Raw genomic sequence first — 23,602 nt, forward strand, 5'->3', positions numbered from 1 at the left:
GCTCTCACCCCCCACTGAATAAGTAATCATGTCACTGTACATGCTCTCACCCCCCACTGAATAAGTAATCATGTCACTGTGTGCCCCCCCACTGAATAAGTAATCATGTCACTGTGCGCCCCCCCAATGAATAATAATCATGTCACTGTACATGCTCTCACCCCCCCACTGAATAAGTAATCATGTCACTGTGCGCCCCCCCAATGAATAATAATCATGTCACTGTACATGCTCTCACATCAGGAAGTTTGATAAATGGACATGTGACAAGGCAGAGTCTAAAAAGTGCTATTTTTCGCAATTTATAATGTTGTGCACATCAGAAAATTATTTTATATGTGGTTTCTATTTTGCATGTATCCCATAATGCCCCAAAACGAGTATGCAAATCCAAAAACACCTCTCCTTAAGTAACAAACTGTAAGCTTCCACATCCATATATATATATTGTGTGTGTGTGTGTGTGTATATCTATATATATGTGTGTGTGTGTGTGTGTGTGTGTGTGTGTGTGTGTGTGTGTGTGTGTGTGTGTGTATGTGTGTGTATGTTCACATATTTATGTACACAAACACATACACATATATATATTTCTGTTTGCTTATAGTCATACATATATATGTATAAATATATGCCAGCCATCTGGCAGTGTGGACATTGGCTCGTGATAATAATCACTGATGATATGGTACCTTGACTCCATATGAAAAAATGGGGGTAAATATATATATTTATACATGTATGCACACCCATATGTATATATGGGATCCGTACGGATCACCGAACAACAACATTACCGAAATAGATTCGGCCGGGCATACTTGCGCGAAAGTGCTATTCACCGAAAGGCACTTTCGCTAAGTATGCCTGTTGCGGAAATTGCACTACAGTGGGGATAAGGGAAAATTCCCTTCTCCCCACTGTAGTGTGACTTCAGAGTGAGAATATTTAATAAGGGGGGGTGTGGGGGCAGTAATGTTTTATTCATTTTTTGTTTAAACACACTTTAATGAAAGTGCTTTTTCAGTGAAAGCACTTTTGTTAAAGTGTGTTTGGTGATTATGGATTCGGACTATTGAACTTTCGTTCAATAGTCCTAGATCCATATATATATATATATATATATATATATATATATATATATATATATATATATATATATATATATATAGATAGAGAGAGAGAGATAAGATAAGATATAGAAATATATGAAATGTATCAAAATGCACAACCATCTAAATGCAGGTGATTAATGCTACCATTTTGAAAATCGATATTTGAAGAAAAATGCAAAATGCAAGAAAAGACCACGGAAGGAAAAGGTTTCCCTGATGAGGTTATCAAAACCCTGCTCATATATCCAGCATAATTAGACTGAGCAGTGTAAATATTACAGAAAAGGTTTTCCTAAGGTATGGTATATGTGCTATAAATGCCTTGCAGAGCAACGTATGAGGTACCTGTTTATACAGCATGACTAAGGTACGGCTCAGGTTTTCAAACTCACACAATAGCCTGAGCCACACACTTATCTCACTGTGCATGGTAATGTGTGGGGCTGCACAGAATGTTTAAGATTGTCACACAGTATCCCATCTTAGAGACATTATGGTGTAATGGTTAAGATATGTGCCGCAGACAAAAAAGGTTATAAGGTCTGATTAAGATTTTTAGCCACTGTTTGTGTGACGTCTGCATGTTCTCTTGGTGGTTATAAGATCTGAAAAAAAAACAATATGTTCCACCTCGAAGATAAAGCCAGACTAACAGAAACAGAAACATAACTAAATCAACATCTAAACATCCAGATCTTACAATCATCAGCTCCACAAATAGGCAACGAAGAAATAATATATACCAACCTCAAAATTAACTGAAACAAAACCATCAACATAATTGGATGCTACTTCCCACCTGGCCAAAACATCCCTCCACTAGAAAACCTCCTCAGCTGGTCTACCCACCATCTCCCCCAAGAAACTATCATCTTAGGTGATTTCAATGTTGACTGGCAATCCTGTTCTGGCAACAATCCAACCCATCATGTACACCTTCATGGCTTCACCCAACTAGTCCAGTCACCAACAAGGATAAATAAAAACTCCAGCAAGCACTCTACCCTGGATTGGATACTAGTCAGTAAGAACCCCCAGTTATATATAACAGGCTGCTTATCAGATAGCCTCAGTGATCACTCCCCAACATTCCTACTCAAAAAATACCTGTACCAAGCTAAACCTGTCATCTATCGTCAAACACGTAAAAAAATAAACTTTAACCCACTCACATTCATCTCATCCCTCAAAGAATGTAACTGGCATGCTCTAAAGTACCTCAGTCTAGATGACGAGTTGAATCTTTTAATACTACCTTCCTGAACATCCTTAATTACCATGCCCCCATAAGATTTTCCAGAACCAAAGCACAACCCTCCCCATGGCTACAGAAAACCATTAAGTCAGAAATGAAAAACAGGGATAAAGCCTGGGAGCACTGGCGCAAAACCAAAACCCCCGCAGCTAGACAGAAATTCCTAGAACTACGCAATAGAGTCAAAAACTAATAAAACGGGACAAATTCCAATACTACCAGTCTGCCCTAGACTCCTCACAACACAGCCCCAAACAATTCTGGTCCTCCATAAACTCCATCCTCCACCCAGGTAAAGTCAGTACCCCTCCTCCTAACATCCCTCACGCCTCAGAAAATATTGCTACCTCATTCAACACACACTTCACCCAAACCATACTATCACTAGCTAAACAACACAACCATCCTCCCCTCCAACCCACACCTTCAACTAGTAATCGCTCCACTGCCTTCTCTTTTTCTCCTGTACCTACCTCCAACATAAAAAAACTCTTAACTAAACTTAAACCCACCAAATTAGCAGCAGACAACCTCCCAAGTGAAAACCTACAAATCACAGCTGATGCTCTGGCCTACCCAGTATCCATCTTGATTAACCGATCTCTGTCAGAAAGTTACGTTCCCACATCGTGGAAAGTCTCACATATAATTCCCCTCCACAAAGGCGGACCCTCTGCAGAACTAACCAATTACCGCCCCATAGCTATTCTCTCTCCACTCTCCAAAATACTAGAGAGATGCATACACTCTCAGGTCTCACACTACCTCCTTACTAACAACCTCCTTTCCAGTACTCAGCATGGTTTCCGACCAAACCATAGCACCACCACTGCCTTACTCTCCTTTACAAACACTATCCTTCAGCATAAAAACAATGGCTATCTCTCCTCTGCTACTTTCCTAGACCTATCTAAAGCATTTGACATGGTCCCACACAAACAACTTATCTCTGCCCTCAATAACCTATCCTTCTCACAATCAGTCACCAACTGGTTTCAGAGTTACCTGTCTGACCGCCAACAATCCGTTGTATGGCAGAATGACATATCTCCCCAACTACCTGTCTCCATAGGGGTTCCCCAAGGATCCATCCTTGGACCCCTACTTTCTCTGTTTACACCAATAATCTAGCCTCTGCCACCAAACATGGCACACTCATCCAATACGCAGATGACTCTACCATCATCTGCTCAGCCCAGTCCCTACCCAAACTGCAAAAAGTCACACAGGAAGCCTTTTCCTCTGTTGAAACATGGTTATCCGATGCCCAATTAATACTCAACCCAAACAAAACTAAACTACTCATCTTCCAACCCACCAAACATACTCAAAACAACTCTCACTTTAACATCACAGCAAAAGACAACACCACTATATACCCAACTGAACATACCAAATTGCTAGGAGTGGAAATAGACAATAAACTAAAATTTGACATTCACATATCCATGACCATAAAAAAGTCCACAAAAAACTAGGAGCATTATATAGAAATAAACAATTTCTCACCAAAGCAGCAAAGATTTCAATAGCAAATTCCCACCTTATCTCCACCCTACTTTATGCCTCTCCAGTATATACCAACCTAAGGCAATGTGATCTAAACAAGCTAGAGACCTGCTACAACAAAATCGCAAAATTCACCACAGGGGCATCCTACCATAGTCACCACTGTCTCTCACTTGCTGAACTGGGCTGGCTTGAATTCCCTCACCTCCTTCAGTGGTATCAACTCTCACTCACCCACAAACTAGTAAACCATCCACTAAATGTCCCATCCCTCCAGAATCTACTCCAACCCTATCGCACCACCAGACCACTAAGATCCAGCAACAAAAATCACGTGCAGATCACTAAAGCCAATAACTCTGCTGGTGAAGCACTATTCTCTTGCGCCATAGCCAAATTATGGAACTCACTCCCACACACAATTACCTCCGTACCATCATGCACCAACTTCAAAACTTTATTAAAAGCGCACCTAAAAACATGCTGGCTATGCCCTTGCAACTCCCACTCTAATATCATCCACCCCATCCAACTACTACCTTTCTTTCACCTCCACTAACTACCTTGATGATAGCAAGCTCAGATGCTCATAAGCCTAGTACTTATTATACAGCAGGAACTTCTCATTGTTACATTTGTTAATGCCTGTTATGTACTTCACAGATAAAGATTCTAGTTGTCTACTGATGTACTATGCTCTTCATCTGTAAATATGTTGTAAGTAATTTCTATGTTAAATTGTTAATCACTATTTAATCCAATGTAACTACTGTCTGTTTATTTTACTGTGGAGCTTTTCTCCCCAGGCCTCCACTGAAAATGGACCCACGTCCAGTTGGACACTCCCGGTCAACAAATTTAAATAAATAAATAAATAAAATAAATAAATAAAACTAAAAACAAAAACAGTAGACCCACACCACAAAGCTCTAAAATACTGATTTATTAAGTCTAAATGCAAGAAAAGTATTTCACCAGTCAAGGCTTCTTCAGGCAAATATAAATAAATCAGTCAACATCAGTGCTTCTTAAATACATAAATAATACATAAATAATTAATCGCATGACCAAACAATTAAATAATCTGTACAAGACCAATCGTGAATAGTCACTATGAAAACAAAGATTAAAATCAACTCATCTTGATAAAAATCGTAACTTAAAATGCTATAATAGCCTTATTGTATTTTTTATATTTTATTATGCCTTTATTTAAGAATAGGTTTTATAGTTATACCCTCATTTAAACCAGGATGTTGGTGAGCTTTAAATCACAATATCCACCTATCTTCCACTGTTTCAGTGTAGTTATATAAATCTCCCCCCAAATATTTTCATATATATTCTGTAAAATAAGAAACCTAAATTCATGTTTGTCATCTGTGTCCCTAATATGTCTATATAGAGCATTAGTATAACTTTTTCTACGTAGATAAATGCTGTATAAATCGTATTATAACTTTTGTAAATAATAATGTGCTTAAAATGCATTTGAATGGTCAAATTACACTTGCTGTGCTGTAATTATTTCATGTTAAACATCCGAGAATTCCAATGAGAGCACAACTATAAAACTTATTCTTAAAGAAAGGCGTAATAAAATATAAAAATACAATAAGGCTATTATAGCATTATAAGTTATGATTTTTATCAAGATGAGTTGATTTTAATCTTTGTTTTCATAGTGACGATTCATGATTGGTCTTATACAGATTGCTTGGTCATGTGATTAATTATTTATGTATTTAAGAAGCACTGATGTTGATTGATTTTATTTGTATTTACCTGAAGAAGCCTTGAGTGGCGAAAGATTTTTCTTGTTTTTGGACTTAATAAATCAGTTATTTTATAGCTTTGTGGTGCTGGTCTACTGTTTTTGTTTTTAGTTACTTTTCTGTTTCTGTTAGTCCGGCTTTATCTTCGAGGTGGAACATATTGTTTTTCTTGACATTTTTATACATGTTGTTTCCACCCATGAACATGATGTCTCTACACAGTATGAGTTCCATTCATTCAAGAAGTACATATCAACATCGTAATGTACTTAGTATCAATGCTTTTTTGGATGTAATATCAAATCCATTAATGGTCGAATTTCCAACTAAGGATGTTGACAACTTAAATGATCAGCTGCCAATGGAGAACTATCTAAGCATGTTATCAGACTTTGAACATAAAATGCAACAATACAAAAAGTTACAGTGGCAATGGCTTTCATTTGAAGTATACTTGAAATATAAAATAATACCACGGGGTCTTCACATACTTAAAATGTCGAACTGCTGTGATAAATATCCAGAGCTGTTACAACAATGGCAGGTAATTAATATGAACTGTTCTTTCCAATATATATGCACTTTATGAACACCTTTTTTATGCCAATAGAAAATCAACTGAAACAAGAGCTGTTACAGGATTACAATCAACTAATTTCTGTAAGTGAGACAAGTTCTCATTCAACAGCACTAGCTGATGCAATGGACAGAATAACGAACTTTGAAAATCATTTAATAGAAGTTAAAAAGAAAAAGATCAAAAGGGATTTGTGTGATTTTAGTACAGGTAATGTGCTTTCCTGAGCTAATCGAGGAGAGGAACTGCAGAAACGGAAAGATGAGCAAATAGTCACTCAGCCTGGCATGCCTGTGGCCCCTACAATCACACAACAGCAAAATCAAATTCATCCAATCATGCAACTATTAAGTCTATCTGAGACAGAAGGAGGGCAGCACCCTAAACTGGAAAATATGTAGTATCCAGTTAACCATGCTTCAAACACAGGAAATGTTAATTCTCATTGTAAAACTAATGCAACAGTTCAGCCAGCAACAGTAGTGTATCCAGCTATACTTTCAGTACTGGATCCTTTATATACACCATATGTGATAACAAAGCCCTTCCCTTTGCCAAAAGAGTATATGCAAATCAACGAAGTCAGAGACAAACAAGATACAGCAGTCACAGGATGAATACGAGGAGTCAAACACGAACTTAAACGGTACTGTTTTTAATTAATCCAGTTACATTTTGACTCAGTATGAACTGTTATTATTAAGTAAAGGTCTATCCTTTATTCCTGTGACTAGGGCTGATATAGCTGATTATTTAACAGAATTTAAATTGTTTGTAAGAAACTTGAATCTTCAGTTAGTGTTTGGTAATAAAGCTTTGGATTTTTTAATAATGGAACTAATAATTTGAGGACACACAGTACTTTTGTTCCAATATGCAACCCACTCGTCGCTGCTTTTGTAGAAGCAGTAGAGGAAGATATTGATGAACTTATGGCTATGAAGAGTAATCAACATTTTTATAATTTGTCGAAAGAAGAACAATTAGCAATAAAATCTTTGTTTTTAAATAAAGATATTGTTATCAAAGCAGCTGACAAGGGTGGATGTATAGTAGTTCTGGATACTACTTATTAGGATTTAAAATGTTTGAAATACTTGAGTCACATGACTGAATCAATAGATAAATGCTATATAAATCGTATTATAACTTTAGTAAATAATAATAATGCGTATGAAATGCATTTGAATGGTCAAATTACTCTTGATATGCTGGACTTTTTTCATGTTAAACATCCGAGAATTCCAATTATTTATGGAATTCCTAAAATGCATAAATCAAGTTTAGCTCCACCATTGAAGCCAATAGTCTCAACTACTGATTGGCTCACTGAGCCGACATCTAAATATATAGAATCCAGACTGAAAATGGCCTTGAACTATTCAACTACTATTATTAAGGACGCAACAAAATTTTTAGAAGAACTTTTTACTTGGTCATCGAAAAATAATATTGCTGATTTCTATTTTATTTGCTTAGATGTAGATGTGCTCTCTTCATCTGCATTCCTAATTATATAGGTCTTGAATTCATAAGGGAATTCATTACATGATTTGTTGTTTTTAGTGCAGTAGAAACTGAAATGCTTTGTGCTTTTATCGAATTAGTTTTAGAAAACAATGTTTTTATGTTTCACGATGGAATGTATAAGCAGCCCAAGGGTGTAGCTATGGGTAGTAGCTATGACAATTTGGTGGTTAATAACTGGGAATTGAAATATGTTCTGGATGGGACATAAATGGATATATAAACAATATTCTATTTTATAAGCGTTTCGTAGATTATCTTTTTCTTATATGGAATGGTTTGTTGAATTTTTTTTATGAATTTATCGAATATCTACATTCCACTTCTAGTTTCTTACATTTTAAATACACTGTCCATTTTACTCAAATACATTTTTTGGATATTAGATTGATTAAGAACACTAATGGTGCTATTGATACCACTTTGTTTAAAAAGGATGTGAAGAAGAACACTTATTTGCATACAAGTAGTATACACCCCCCACATATTTTCAATAACATAGTTAAGAATCAATTTACTAGACTTGCAAAACGTAATACTAATAAATACAATATGGATAAACAATTAAAATCCATGGCAGAAGATCTTTCTCATAGATGCTATAGTAATGATTTATTTGTATTTACCTGAAGAAGCCTTGAGTGGTGAAAGATTTTTCTTGCGTTTGGACTTAAATCAGTATTTTAGAGCTTTGTGGTACCGGTCTACTGTTTTTGTTTTTGATTATAAGATCTGACTCAGAGCTCTAGCCACTGTTTGTGTGATGTCTGCATGTTCTCCTGGTGGCTGCATGGGTTTCCTCCCAAGAACTTGTTTAGTGTCTCTGCTGCCCCTCTGATTCTAGCTTTCACCTCATTCAGGCATCCTTTCTCCTCAACTACCTCTCCAAGATACTTGAAGTCGTTAACCTGCTCCACTGTTTTCCCTCCTGTGTCATTTCTCAGCTTCTTCTGATTTCTTCCATTTATTTCCATTACAACTGTCTTATCTGTGTTCAGTTTTGTCCCATGTGTCTTTAGATTTGCATTACATTACCCTATCGTTTGTTGAAGTTTTTTTCATAGTCTGCCTGTAATGCCACATTATCGGCATACATCAGCTTTGTTGATTGGTTCCCTCTAACCTGTTTACTGATGTAGTCCATCACCAATATGAACAATGTTGTCCTCACAGCTGAACCCTAATGCACACTCAATCCCAAGTGGAACCCCTCAGTAAGACTGAAAATTGTTCATTCTTCAGTCATTGACCCCTCAGTAAGACTGAAAATTGTTCATTCTTCAGTCATTGGGCCTTTGACATAACCAGCACTAATTCTACCAATCTTTCTGGGATTTTAAACCACCACAGTACTGCCCAGATCAGCTTTCTTGGAACTTATCATTTGCTTTCTTCAGGTCTAGGAATGCCCAGATGGACTGTTTCCTCATCTCCAGCTTCTTCTCAATTATTTGTCCCCCTGCAAACATCGGGTCAGTTGTACTGCCTCCTGATCTGAATCCAAACTGCTCATCTCCCATTTTACTTTCTGCTACTCCAAATATTCATTGATCAATCACCTTCTCCAAAACTTTCATGCAGTTTGACAGGCATTTAATACCTCTGTACTGTTCAGAGTTGTAAATGTCCCCTTTGTTGTTGTACACTGGCACTAGTATACTTATTCCAGTCATCTGGAATTGAAGATGCTAGAAGTGATAGAAAGGTGGTAAGATGCACACTGTGGGGCAAACAAAGAAATGAAAACATCAGTGCAAAAGCCATAGTAGCTCTAATTACATAGAATGTCAAAGAATAGGTTACTGTGGTTCAGACACGTGCAGAAAAGTAGAAATTCTGGTGAAGAAGGCATGAGAAAATGAGGGTATTAAGTAAAGAGATGGGTGGGTTGTGTGGGAGAAGACTGTGAAGGAAGATAGGAGAGTGGCACTGAATTGAGAGATGGTGAAAGATGGCATGACACCCCAACCCCATATAGAAAGTAAGAAAAAGGGAGTTGATGATGATGTCTCTGCCTCAAGAGCAGAAGGTAACGGGTTGAAAATCAGCAGTCACAGTTGAACTTACACATTTAATATATATAAAATGATCTCAGGTATTACACTGGCCCTGATACAGTAAAAGGATTATAATCCATCTAATTAAGTACATTGATAGGTTATATGTTCAACTGAAATATACAAGTACTTATCCGTAATGTGCAAAAACATAAATGATCTCCTACAACTAAATTAAACATTTTCTTTTAATATAATCAGCCTCTGTTTAAAAAAATGTATTTTTAAGAAAGTTATTTACTCTGTTACACATTATTAGTAAGTTATCCTTGAATTCATTATTAAATACATTATTCAATGCATGTTGTTCACATACATTTATTTAAAGAATCAGGGACTTAATAATGGCTTTTGAATTGAAGACTTAGTGTACAATAAATACCAATAAGCCATTTCTCATAGTTTAACAGTAACAAATAGAAAAAGAACTAGGGTTGCCATCTTTCATTATGGCTAAAACCAGACTTAGGCCACACCCCTCACACCTCCCACAACCCTACTCATGCCCCTCCCACACTCCACCCATTTTGTGATATCATATCCATGTCAGACAAGGGGGAACGCCCTCTTTTTCCATTTGTGATGCCTTTTTTTCTGTGGCTTTACTATGCTTTTTGTAAAAAAAAGCATAGTAAATCTGCTGGTTTAACAAAGTCCGATAGTCTGTTTTTTTTAACAGAATAACAGAGTTTGTACAGTGTTTTCTGGACCACTGGCCAATCAGACTGATTTCCAGATAGTATGGAAAAGAAATTGATAGGTGGCAAAGCTAAAAGCAACATTAAGTAATGAATATACGTACATATGTGTTGGACTCTTTCCTCATCTCTAACTTCGCAATTATCTCTTTCACTGCAAACATTGAGTCAGTTTTGTTGCATCCTGATCTGAATCCAAACTGCTCATCTCCTATCTTATTGTATTGTATTATACTGTCAGGAAATGCCATTCTGTTTTGATTTTTAGGTTTTGTCATACCAATCTGCTGCTTAACTTAAAGGAATGAAAGACAAATGGTATTTGTATTTGAATGTAATTCATGTTATCATGTAGCTTTACTTCAGTTATCAGCAGATCGAACTGCAAAATGCTTCACCCCCCCCCCACACATACATACAATTAAAAAAATGTAACTAAAAACTATTATAAAAGATGTGACATATTAACAACAATAGGCCTCCACTTTCTAGTGGGAGTATTACTAGCGGAACAGTTTTTAATTCCTAGTGTTGGATGTAAGACTAAGACATAAATGGGCTATTTTACAACACATAAATCACTACTTACGATTTCATGTCAGTGATGCAAAACATAACACAAATGTAGTCATAGTGAGCACTTTCATTCTGATTTTGAGTGCAAATAATCAGTAAAATAATTTCTCTATTACAGTGACCATCCACTTTGCAGCAATTGAAGCATAATATTTGCTAACACCACCTGTTCGTTCCTCTCTTCTTTTGTTTCAGAATTCCATACAAATCAGGAATGCCTTTTAAAATTACTCTGTTTCACCTGTGTGTGTGTGTGTGTGTGTGTGTGTGTGTGTGTGTGTGTGTGTGTGTGTGTGTGTGTGTGTGTGTGTGTGTGTGTGTGTGTGTGTGTGTGTGTGTGTGTGTGCCTACTAGGCAAAGCATAATGGACAGCAGGACCTGCCGCTGTAGACTGACAAGTGCTGACAAGGTGATGGGTAGCAGAAAGTAATACTGAACAAAGACATTTGCCCACATTAAACATGTATCATTGTTTTATTGTGTGTGTGTGTGTGTGTGTGTGTGTGTGTGTGTGTGTGTGTGTGTGTGTGTGTGTGAGTGAGTGTGTGTATGTGTGCACGGGCGAGTGAGTGTGTTTGTGTGTGTGTTGCAAAGTGTGTGTGTGTGTGTGTGTGTGTGTGTGTGTGTGTGTGTGTGTGTGTGTGCATGTGTGTGTGTGTGTGTGTGTGTGTGTGTGTGTGTGTGTGTGTGTGTGTGTGTGTGTGTGTATGTGTGTCTGTGTGTGTGTGTGTGTGTGTGTGTGTGTGTGGTGTAAAAGAACCATGCAGCAAATCTGTACTGACACCAGCTTGCAGTCCTGTTGAGGGGGACACTTGTGTAAGTGCAGTGGACTGGCTCCATTAGGTAGGGATGGGAGTCCTGAGCTGACATCTATAAATCATTTTGCACTGTTTTGCAGAGAGGAGGTAAACACCTCAAAATTGATTGGTGTGTTGTGTGGGTGTGGGTGGCTGTGTGTTTGTGGGGACTGAAGGTGTGCCTTTATAAGTGTGGTGTGAATGTTATTTTTATTATTTATTTTATTTTATTTGACATTTGTTTACCAGGACAGTCCAACTGGACAACAGGTGTCCATTTTCAGTGGAAGCCCAGGGAGAAAAGCTCCACAAAACTACAATAGTAACAATATTTAGTAGTGATAGTTACAGGTTACATAATTTGATATGTAGACAGCAGTTAATAGCATATTACAAAAAAATAAACAGTGTTGTAGAGAACTGTATTAAAAACAGGAGTTGCGAAAGTTAAAGCAATGTTGTAGAGAACTATGTTTAAACACAGGAGGTCTATTGCAGTTTGATTGTTTAGTGAGCATAGTGTTGGAGTGTCAGAGGGGGATGAAAAAAGACACAACATATGTATAATATTTAAAAAAAAAAGACATCATATGTGCGATATTTACATAAAGCATTTATGCTACATATTAGTAGCATTCAAGGAAGTGTAAAGAAATGGGTAGTGATGAGCACTTCACTTAAATACACAAGAAACCTAGGGAGAGCAGCACTCCTATACAGCAGTGGAAGTTTAAGGTGGGCCATTGCAGTTGTATAGCCGGCTGGTGAGGAAGCTAAGATTTAAGGAGCTTTTTGTAAGAGGCCATTCTGCTTTGTAGTCTAATGTCAGAAGGGAGGCTATTCCAGTTATGCATTATAATTGGAGATTAAGAGTACAATTGTGCTCAGTGTGGTCCCTAGTGATTTCATGATTGCTTGATTGAGACGTTATACATTGCCCTGTGTTTGTCAGTACATTGTTTGAGTCCCTTTTTGTAGTATGGTATCACTGCTACATCTGTTGGTACTGTTTCAATGCATGTGTATCATGAAGTATGTACGTCTGCCTAATTTGAGGTAGTTGCAATTCAGAACAGATGAGTAGGGGTGCCAGATGTCTTATCAGCATACCCCAGAAGTGTCCATAATTTTGGCTTATACTTTTGCTCTGACATAGTACAAACTATAATACTTTTTGAAAAATGTGCTGGATTCTCTTGAACAAGTAATATCTGCCATGATGGTGCAGTGGTTAGAGTTGTCACTTCACAGCAAGAGGTTATCTGGTTCAATTCTTGGCTAGAGCACCTTCTGTGCATTGTCTGCATGTCCTCCCTGTGGACAAATGAGTTTTAAAAAAACATGCAGTAGGTGCATGTGTGTGTGCCTTCTGTGAAGGTTGGGCACTGGGCTGGCAACTCAACACCATAAAAACTAAACTGCCAATCAATCTGTGGACCAGAGATCTGGTGTGGTGATCCCTAACAGGGGAAGCCGAAAGACAATTTTTTTTATTTTTCATGAACAAATAATTACATTCATTGCAATTAAAGACTTTTTTCTTCAGAAAATGAAGGTTGATTTATGTAGTTTTATTTTGTGAGTTTAAGAAATCAGTAATATTGCTGTTTTCAAAAGTATCTGATTTGGAGGCTTTCTCCATGAGAGTGTTGCTGAGAGGAAGAGAGACATGCTACAAGTATACAACCAAGACAAACTACATAAAGTAATAGTAAAAGAAAGTACTGGGTCACATCAGAGATTGAGAGGTCATTGTTAAGAAGAAGCCAAAAACTGGTTCTTTGTTATGTAAAGCATTAAATACCATAGCCATCACAGACAGAAGAAATAAATTGATCCTGAAAGGTTTATTGCCATCTTCATTTTCAGAAGCTATTTTTGGGTCTCAACCCCCCCCCCCCCAAATCTAAACTTAGGGAGCCTTTATCAAAGCCTTCAGGACCTTCTGGTTCTTCAACACCTTCATCGGATCCTACCACAGAACCACCTCGGAAGAAGCACTGTAGGTCTGATCCAAAGACTGCTGCAATCCAGCCAGCTTTAGATTCTAAAAAGGCTTGATTGGATCCTAGGTTGTCATATCTGAAGACTTTACCGAGAACAAGATACTTTCCTTCAATAGATCTAGTGCCTTCTAGGGTACCCTCCCCATACCTTGAGTCCAGACAACACTCCAGGTCACCATTGGTCACTTCCTCTTGCTCCTCCAGAAGTCTGACTGAAGCTAACATGGACAGGATGATAAGGAAATTTTTCTCAGAGCAGATACATATGAGTGTTCTCCCAACTCCTACCCCTTTGGGTCAAGAAGTCCTTATTAGCACTTCTCCATCAATCTCAGCTTCTTTTCCAATCTGTCTTTTTGTTTCAGAGCCCCTGGACCCGAGTCTGAAGGGACCGCCTGGGTTGAATCAGAAGATATTAGTATCTTTGTCTGAGACTGCCTCTGAGTGCACTGGCTCTGATGCTTTGGAAGCTGGATGACTCTCTGAATTGTAGCACCCTGTTGGATCAAAGGCATTAGAGTTGACTCCAAAGTTGTTAGAGCCAGCTCTGCCCTTCAGAGCCTCAGCACTGGACAGCTCGGCTCTGACCTCTGCCTGGGGTGGAATGCCTTCAGGGCAGGGGGAGCTGATGGGGCCGAAGCATGGCTTCTTGACTCTGTTGGCTCCTTTCTCCCCAGAGCATTTTGTTTTTGAGGTAGTGAAGACACTTTTCTCTGCTTCTGCAGGACAGATAACCCCTTCTCCCTCAGATCTTCCCTCTGTATCCCGTGTGCCTCTGCACCTTCAGCCTCAACATTCTATGCCACAGGACAGCCAGCGCAAAGTTTCCGGGATACCCAGCAGGGTATCACCATTCCTCCAATACTTCTCCAGAGCATCCCACTGAAGAAAGCCGTATGAAGAGGAAGTGCAAGTGGAGGCACTTGGATTCCCCTCGAGAATCTGTCACCAAGGATACTGGTTTTGATGAAGGGGAAGGGTCCCCAAAATCACCACCCAAAGTCGTCTAATTTGGAGACATCCTTGAGATCTTTAAGCAGAGGAGTATTTGGTCTAACAACAATCCTTCCCCAGTGGAATTAGTATTCCTGGAGGCATTTGGGTCTGGCTCATCTACCGCTGGGTAACTCTGCCCACTGATTAATTAATTGACCTGATCTTTAGGCAGGTGTGGAAGGAACCTGACACAGTTGAGCCTGTGATGCCCATACACTGGCCCAGTAATCAAGGAGCCTCAGTCGTCACCACTAGCACCAGTGAGGGGCGTCCACATTGGGAAGGATAACAAATACACCCACAGTAAAGTACAATTTCCCTTAAGAGCACACAGAGATCACAGTCAGTCTAGGGCTGGTTTCTCCCTTTCTCTCCAGATCCCTAATAAGACTCCCCACTGGCACAGATATAGGGTTCAGATCTCAGCCAAGTGGTCAATCCAAAACCTCCAGCACCCTCTCTGTCTAACCAGTGCTTTGTGTCCCTGCCCAAATAGCTGACACACATACACTTTGAGATGTGATTTATATACAAACACATAGACACTCCTGGGGAAGGCTAGCACATGTTTACTAGCTATGACCCTTCTGCCCAGACTATACAGTAATACTGACTGCCACCAACTACTACTACTATCAGCTACTATAAAGGCCCTTACCAAAGGGTGTCCAATTCTACTGTGCAATGTTGTTATTATCTAATTGGTAAGTGTGACTGAGACTTGAAGGCTATTTAGGAGTGGCTTATACAGTATCACCAAATACAAGAGTACCTTGTTCCCCATTGGCCCTTTTTTTTAATTATAAAGGAATTCCCAATACTATTCTAGCATGTCCAAAGGTCAGTTGTCAATCTTCTCTCTGGTCCAGCTGGTGAATCTGGGAATCTTGAGGCAATGTTACAACTGCCTCATGTACACAGACAACCCTCTCCTCCTCCCAATAAATTCCAACACATGTGAGAGATGCATCCATATAGCCAAACTGGAGGCTAAGCTCTCTCAACTCAGTACTGGCGTAACCAGTCAGGAGGAGAAGGAAACCACACTCAGTACAATTCCAGTCTCACATAGACCTACCCCGACAGCAGACCAAACACATAAACACACAAAAACATACTCAGAGGCTCTAAATAAAAATCTGCCTAAGCAGCAGAGACCTCCAAAGCAGACACCCAAGCAACCGCTACCCCAAAACAAAACATGTGCAACACATATCTCACAAAGCCAGTGTGCCGAACAGTCACAGCCCTTAAGGCTAAACAACATACCTGATACACTTGTAATAGGTGACTCTATCATCAGGCACACTGATGTCCCGCTCACCAGGCTGAACAAGGAGAAGGTCACGGTGAGCTGCCTGTTGGGTGCTAGGATCCGCCACATAACACAAGCACTCAGGTCACTCCAAGGCAAGTACAAATATGACTCAGTCATTGTCCATGCTGGTGTGAATGACCTGAGATGTACCTCCCTGGGCTACATGAAAAGAGACATAGAGGAGCTCTCTGAGCATGTGGCCCAGGCCGGTATGACCCTGACCTTGAGTAGCATCTTACCCTCACCAAGAATGATGCCACAATATGAAGACAAGATGATCAATTTCAACAATTGGCTTAATTATTGGTGTCATTCAAAGGGGATCCAATGCCTGTCAGCCTGGGATGACATGCTCGACAAGCCACGATGCTTCGCTAGAGACGGCCTGCACCTGTCACCCCTGGGCTTTCGGATATTGGCAAAAGCTCTTGCTACCCCCATAGTGCCTTTTTTTAGGCAAGGCTCAAAAGATAAACCCACCTCCATAGGTATCACAAGGGATAAGAAACTAAGAGTAATGCTACTCAACGCCAGAAGTCTAAACCTCAAGATGCAATCACTCGAAACTCTCCTTAGCATGGAGAAAATCGATATCTGTGCAGTAACAGAAACCTGGTTCAAGGCTCCCAAGAGCACCCCAGCACTACCAAGTTATACCTCATACCATGCTTTTTGGCCCCAAGACTTGGACCGACCCACAAAAGGAGGGGGAGTATCAATATTCGTCAAAGATACCCACACCTCCAGGTTGGTGGCACAGCACGAAGCATCAGAGACTATCCATGTGCAACTAACAGTGGGTAAAACTGCCTTCCAGTTTATAGCCTGCTACAGACCACCCTCCCTAACCCAGGAACTCCACTCGGCCTTCATGAGAACACTGGAAAATATGAAGGTCTCTCCAAACACCATTATATTGGGTGACTTCAACTACCCAAACATAGACTGGGAGCATTACTCTAGCTCCAACACCCTAGCCCAAAGGTTCCTAGAAGTTATAAACTCAAATGCTATGGAACAACTTGTTACCACTCCCACAAGAGGGAAAACATACTGGACCTGATCATCACCAACATGGGGACTCTATGCTCCAGACCAGAAGTGTATCCCTCACTGGTAAGATCAGACCATAAACTAATCTCACTGGATGTTCACATCCGACACCACTCCCTGCCCAGAAAACCACAGTGAAAAACTTCTCTAAAGCAAATTTCACACTCCTCAAAACTGAGGTGGAATCCTTCAAAGCCCGGGCCTATGGAAAATACGGCCCAGACCACAGAATCCTTTATAAATGCATTCTATGAACACCTTCAGGAATGCATGGATCATGCAATCCCAAATAAAACCAAGACCCAATCTTCCAAAGGCAGACGTCCTGTCTGGTGGACCCCAGCCATAAACAAGCTATACAATAGAAGGAGGAAGCTACTAAATGATAGAGCAAAATTCCAAAAAGGGAAGGCATCTCTGATCAGTATTAGCAAAAACTATGGGCACTCATAAAATTGTCTAAGGCCAGCTTAGAGAAAAATTGCACAGGACACTAAGGATAATCACAAGGCTTTCTTTAGTTATGTTAGGAACCTGGGTGGTAATTCCCAGATATGCTCAGAATTAGTCCAAAATGACAAAAAATACACCGAACCCACAGACATTGCCAACATCCTAGCTGACAGGTTCAGTGCAAACCTCCCCCCCCTCCCCACCAAAAGGGCAAATATCTATTCCAGCAGAGTACTGACCCCCTGACATCTCAGATGCTCGGGTAAGAGCCGCCCTCTCCAAAGCAAAAAACACAGCATCAATGGGACCAGACAGTGTCCCGGGCTGCATCCTACATGAACTCCAAGAAGAGCTAAACCCAAACATAAAACTACTGTTCAATCTCAGCCTTACTACAGGATATGTACCCAAAGAGTGGCATACAGCAACTGTGGTCCCTCTCCACAAAGGTGGTGCCTCAACGGATCCTGGAAACTATTGCCCTATAAGCCTGACTAGCTTGGTCTGCAAAGCTATGGAAAGGATAATCATGGACCTCATAAATAAAGATATTGGGGACCTACAGACACTGGATCCTACCCAGTTTGGCTTTGTTAAGGGCAGATCCTGCCTCTTAAACCTGGTTGATTTCTTTGAAACAGTCACCAAGGCCATTGACGAGGGTAGGTGGTCCACACAGCCTACCTGGACCTCGCAAAGCCTTGATACAATACCCACTCGGGCATTATAGATAAGCTCACCAGCTTAAATATAAACCCCTTTGTCACTAGATGGGTTGCAAACTGGCTCAAGGACAGAACCCACATGGTTAGAATTGCTGGAGCCATGTCAGACTCCAAACCAGTTACAAGTGGCATCCCACAAGGCTCAGTCCTGGGACCTCTCTTGTTCAGTATATATTTCTCGGAGGTACAGGCCAACACGGAAGGACTGTGGCTGACCAAGTTCACAGATGACTGCAAACTGGGCACCATAATCGACTCTCCAGCCGACACAAGCATCCTCCAAAAGGGCCTCATAGAAACAGACAACTGGTGCCAGAGCCATGGCCTCAAGCTATGCCAAAAAGTGTATAGTCATCCCCTTTGGCAAAACAATGTGCCCACAAATTACCACATAGGTGGTAATCCATTAAGTACAGGAGAAGTAATTAGGGACCTGGGGACCCAAGTTGATAGCAATCTCTCATTTGACAACCACGTGGCCAAAGTGGTTAGAAAAACATTTTATATAGCCCACCTAATCATGAAGGGATTCACATCTAGATCAGGGGAGGTCATTGTGCCTCTTTACTCATCCCTCATCAGGCCCATAATTGAGTACAATGCCCCTTTTGGGATGTACCTTACCAGACACCTGCAGCAACTGGAAAGACCCCAAAAGTACCTCACCAAGAGGATCAAAGGGCTCAAACAGATGCCATATGCTGCCCGGTTAAAGAAACTCCAGCTCTAATCAGTGGCATACCACCTGTTCAGAGGCGATCTGTGCCTGACGTATAAAGCCATGTCCAACCCGGAATTAATGGACATGCTGCACCTCAGAAAATCCAAATCCTATTGAGCTACACGCTCAAGAGACTTGAACCTCAGCACTGAAATAAATAGGACATGCTGGAGGGACAGATTCATAACCCAGAGGCTCCTTTCACTCTGGAATAAAATCCCAGTCCAGGTTAGGCAGAGTCCCTCATTGACTCTCTTCAAGAGGAATCTTGATGAGTGGATGGGAGATCGTAGGTTTACCCTGAGTATGACTTCTGTGTCACTGTTAGACAGAGGCACAGTATACTAACCTCAAAAAAAGGGCATAGCAAAATTAATTTAAAATGGGTGGCGAAAGCCAAACACATTCTGGCTAGGCTTATAAATGCCCTAGGGCAGATAGCCTAGTATGAACCTATGAACCTATGAACCTATAAATATATCTACACAAAACAGCCACAGTTAAAATGTTTAAATATATTTAATAATAAATAATAAAAACACAAGACAATACTTGTTAACTCAACACAATGACATTAGAGAGTTCAGAAATAACATTGTAGGATAGTCTCACATAAATATACAAAACAGCTAGACTAATCTTACTATTTCTATCTCTAAGAGAAATCACTGTTCTAAATATCTTACTTACAGAGCAAAGCAAAGTGCTGGTGAGCTGATGTGTTCAGGTTCAGACACAAATACAAAATGCTATCCTTACTTTCTGAGATAATCCTTAAATTGATAATACACATTACTTAGGTTCATAGATAGGTTCATAGGTTAGTAATAGGCTTACTCCCCTTGTGGGCCATTTTAAGCCTATCCAATTACCCCATGTGAGAATCAAACCCTGCACCTTGTGTTTGTAAGGTAAACACCTTAACCATTATGCCAGCTCCCCCTGACTGCTGAGTCATTTCAGATTACCTCATTCTTGACACTTCTGCTTAAGTTACCCAGGTTCACAGAACTTACATTTCTTTGTAATCTGCACCTGCCAGGAAGCAACAGCAATATATGACACTACATGTAAAACCTAGTAATTATCTGGTAGCAGCTCACTTGAGATTGCAGAAATTCCAGACATTTCCATATTTGTATGACTGGTTCATTACCTCCCCGACCAAGCATCTACTAATAAGAGTACAAGATCAGGTACTCCAAACTTGCTCCCATCTCAGACTCACAAGAAATTACAACAAATGTCAGTTAGAACTGACTCAGACATTGGAATTCATAGGACTGATCTTCAATACAATATCAAGAGTACAAACTATAAGAATCCAGGTCAGAAAAAAATATGCAGTACCACTATCCTGACCCAATTGATCCTTCTAGCCTTGGGATCAATATCGGTGGATGTTTTTCGTGTTTCACTGTTGCAGTCATTACATTTGGGTTATCTGCTTGCAGTAGCCCTCAGTCGGCCTGATTAACAAAGTCTTGGGTAAAGTATGAGGTATTTGCTTTCCGCAAGTAATGCAATTGTTAACTTTTGCTGACATCGGTAAGGAGCAAGAAAAAGTTTCCACAATGGGGTACTTAGCTTTAGTTGAAGACTTCGGTTCTGAAACTCGAAAACGAAAATTTTAGGAGTCGGCCGACTGGCACTTGCAAACTGCTTCTGTTTCAGGCACCGCACGGCAAGAAAGACTGATGTAATGGCATCAGCTGCATGTTTTATACCCCTGATGACCTGATGTCATGGAAGAAGGGACAGCAACCGAAACAGGACCCAAGACTTTGTTAATCAGGCCGACTGAGGGCTACTGCAAGCAGAAAACCCAAATTTAATGACTGCAACAGTGAATACACTCGAACAGCTACATTTGTAGTAAGTGTACACAACTGTACTTTATAGTTCTAGATCCTCTAGCAAGATTTCACATTAGAATTCTTCAATGGACACTAGAAACACAATGGTCAATTCTTTAGCCACATATGTTAGCTCAGATAAGAATCACTCAGATGTGCAAGAGATACTTCTGGTGGTAGATTCATTCAGATCAGTTTTACAAGGCCATCCTTTCATTCCACCTCAACCCAAAGCCTTGGTGACCAAGGATGCCTCCCAGATTGGGGGGGCGGGGCACTTTTTTGTGAAGACTGTCTAAGGCATATGGTCCCCTGAAGAGGCCAACATGCATATTAATGTCCTGTAAATTGGAGCACTACTCTTAGCATTGCAGGCCTTTCAAGACTCTCCCTTTTGAGATAAGTGCAATCCAAAGAGACAATATGTCAGTGATTTGGTAGATGAATAAACAAGGAGGAACCAAATAATGCCCGTGTGTCAAGAACCCCTCAGAGTGTGGCAATGGGTGATTTCAACCAACAGGTTTCTGATAGCACAGGTACATTTTACTAGTTCGTGAGTGATCTCTCAACATGAAGGTGGCAGAAATGATTTTTCACCAATGGGGCCAGCTTTGCTGCAGTCTCTTTGCATCTTTCCGAAACTAGAAATTCTTTATCCAATCCTCCCACAGGGAGAATCACAGAGGGATGCTGTGTTCCATGATTGGCCCCCTTGTCTCCTCTATGTTTATCCTCCAACTCCCCTAATCCCCAAGTTTTTGCAGAAAGCTGTCCAGTCAAAGATCAAAGTCATCCTCATTGTACCTCACTGCCCTTGACAGATTTAGTTCCCCTTTCTTTGACCTCATCTAATTTACCCATCTTGGATTCTGGATCCAGATCTATTCCTCCTGTTTCACCCAATGGGCAGGATTCATCTGGATATCTCGAACCTCAAGCTAACAGCATGGTTACTCTACATCCTTTAATAGCCAGACAACCCATGCTCCCATCCCCTGTTTGTCATATTCTTTTACCTTCCCACAAAGAACAGGGCATCAGAGGCATTCTATCAGCTTCTGGGAAGTGACTCAGTAGGTGGTACAAAGAAACTATATCTGGTTGCAAAACAAAGACAGAAAGTTAAAGAAGATAGTCAGACACCCTTCATAAGGGGTGACAACAACAACCTGCTCACCAGTCTACAGGACATCAAAGGCAGATGGAAGGAGTATTTCCAGCAGCTTCTGAATGAAGAAAACTGCACAGAAGCTGTACTGCCCCAGAAACATCCTACAATGAGAGAAGAAGAAGAGCCCACCCTAGAAGAAGGAAGAACAGCACTAAGGAAGATGAAGTCAGGGAAAGCAGCAGGATCAGATGAGGTCACAGCAGATGTGATAAAGATGCTGGGTGAGATAAGGTGAAATGGCTCCTGAGGGTACTCATAGCAGTGTGGAGAGAAAGGTGTACTTCAGATGACTGGAAAATAAGCATACTCATACCAGTATACAAGAAGAAAGGGGACAGCCACAACTATGGGCAGTACAGAGGCATCAAACTTCTATCACATTGCATGAAAGGTTTGGAGAGGGTGTCTGATAAATGGATAAACAGAGTAGTAGAATGTAAGATGGGATTCAGAGCAGGATGCAAGACAATTGACCCGATGTTTGCAGTGAGACAGATAGTTGAGAAGAAGTTAGAAATGAGGAAAGAGTCCAACTGGACATTCCGAGACTTGGAGAAAGCATTCGGCAAGGTCCCAAGAAAGCTGATCTGGGAATTACTGCAGTGGTTTGAAGTCCCAGAAACATTAGTATAATTAGTGCAGTCTATGTACAAGGACCCAGTGACTCAAGTACGAACAGTGTTCGGCCTCACAGAGGGGTTTCCAGTGAGAGTGGGTGTACACTAGGGGTCAGCTCTAAGCCCACTACTCTTCATACTCGTGATGGACTACATTAGCAAACAGGTTGGAGGGGAAAGATCAACAAAGTTACTGTATGCAGATGATGTAGCATTACAGGCAAACTCTGAGCAAGAACTTCAGCAAAGGATAGGGAATGGAATGCAAAACTGAAGACACATGGGATGAAACTAACCACAGATACGACAGTGGTAATGGCAGCAAATTTGGGAAATCAGAAGAAGCTGAGACTTGAGATAGAAGGAAAGATAGTGGAACATGTAAATAGCTTCAAGTATCTGGCAGGGGTGGTTGAAGAGATGGGAAGCTTGAATGAAGAAGTCAAAGCTAGAATCAGAGGGGCTGCAGCCAACTGGCATAGAGTATCAGGTGTAGTCTATGACAGAAGAATGCCAGTGAAGCTGAAAAGTAAGGTGTACAAGACAGTGGTGCGACCAGTACTACTGTATGGTACAGAAACCTGGGCAATAAAGGCAGAACAGATGAAGAAGCTAGAGGTGATGGAAATGAAGTGCCTGAGAAAGGTGGTCATATGCACACTGTGGGACAGTTGAAGAAATAAGGACATAAGAGCAGAAGCCAAAGTAGCTCCAATTGCAGAAAATATCAAAGAGAACAGATTACGGTGGTTCAGACACATATGTGCAGAATAGCAGAAGACAATCTGATGAAGAAG

At 40.4% G+C, this 23,602-nt stretch overlaps 1 protein-coding gene across 1 annotated transcript in view; it reads left to right on the forward strand.

Annotated features, from left to right (window-relative positions):
* SLC4A3 (solute carrier family 4 member 3) overlaps positions 1-23,602 on the forward strand; it is a 2,820,719-nt gene that overhangs the window by 1,570,443 nt on the left and 1,226,674 nt on the right. The window lies entirely within an intron of this gene.

The sequence above is a fragment of the Protopterus annectens genome, chromosome 6.part0, assembly GCF_019279795.1.
Source record: "Protopterus annectens isolate FY-2018-M chromosome 6.part0, PAN1.0, whole genome shotgun sequence".
NCBI classification, from domain to species: domain Eukaryota; kingdom Metazoa; phylum Chordata; order Ceratodontiformes; family Protopteridae; genus Protopterus; species Protopterus annectens.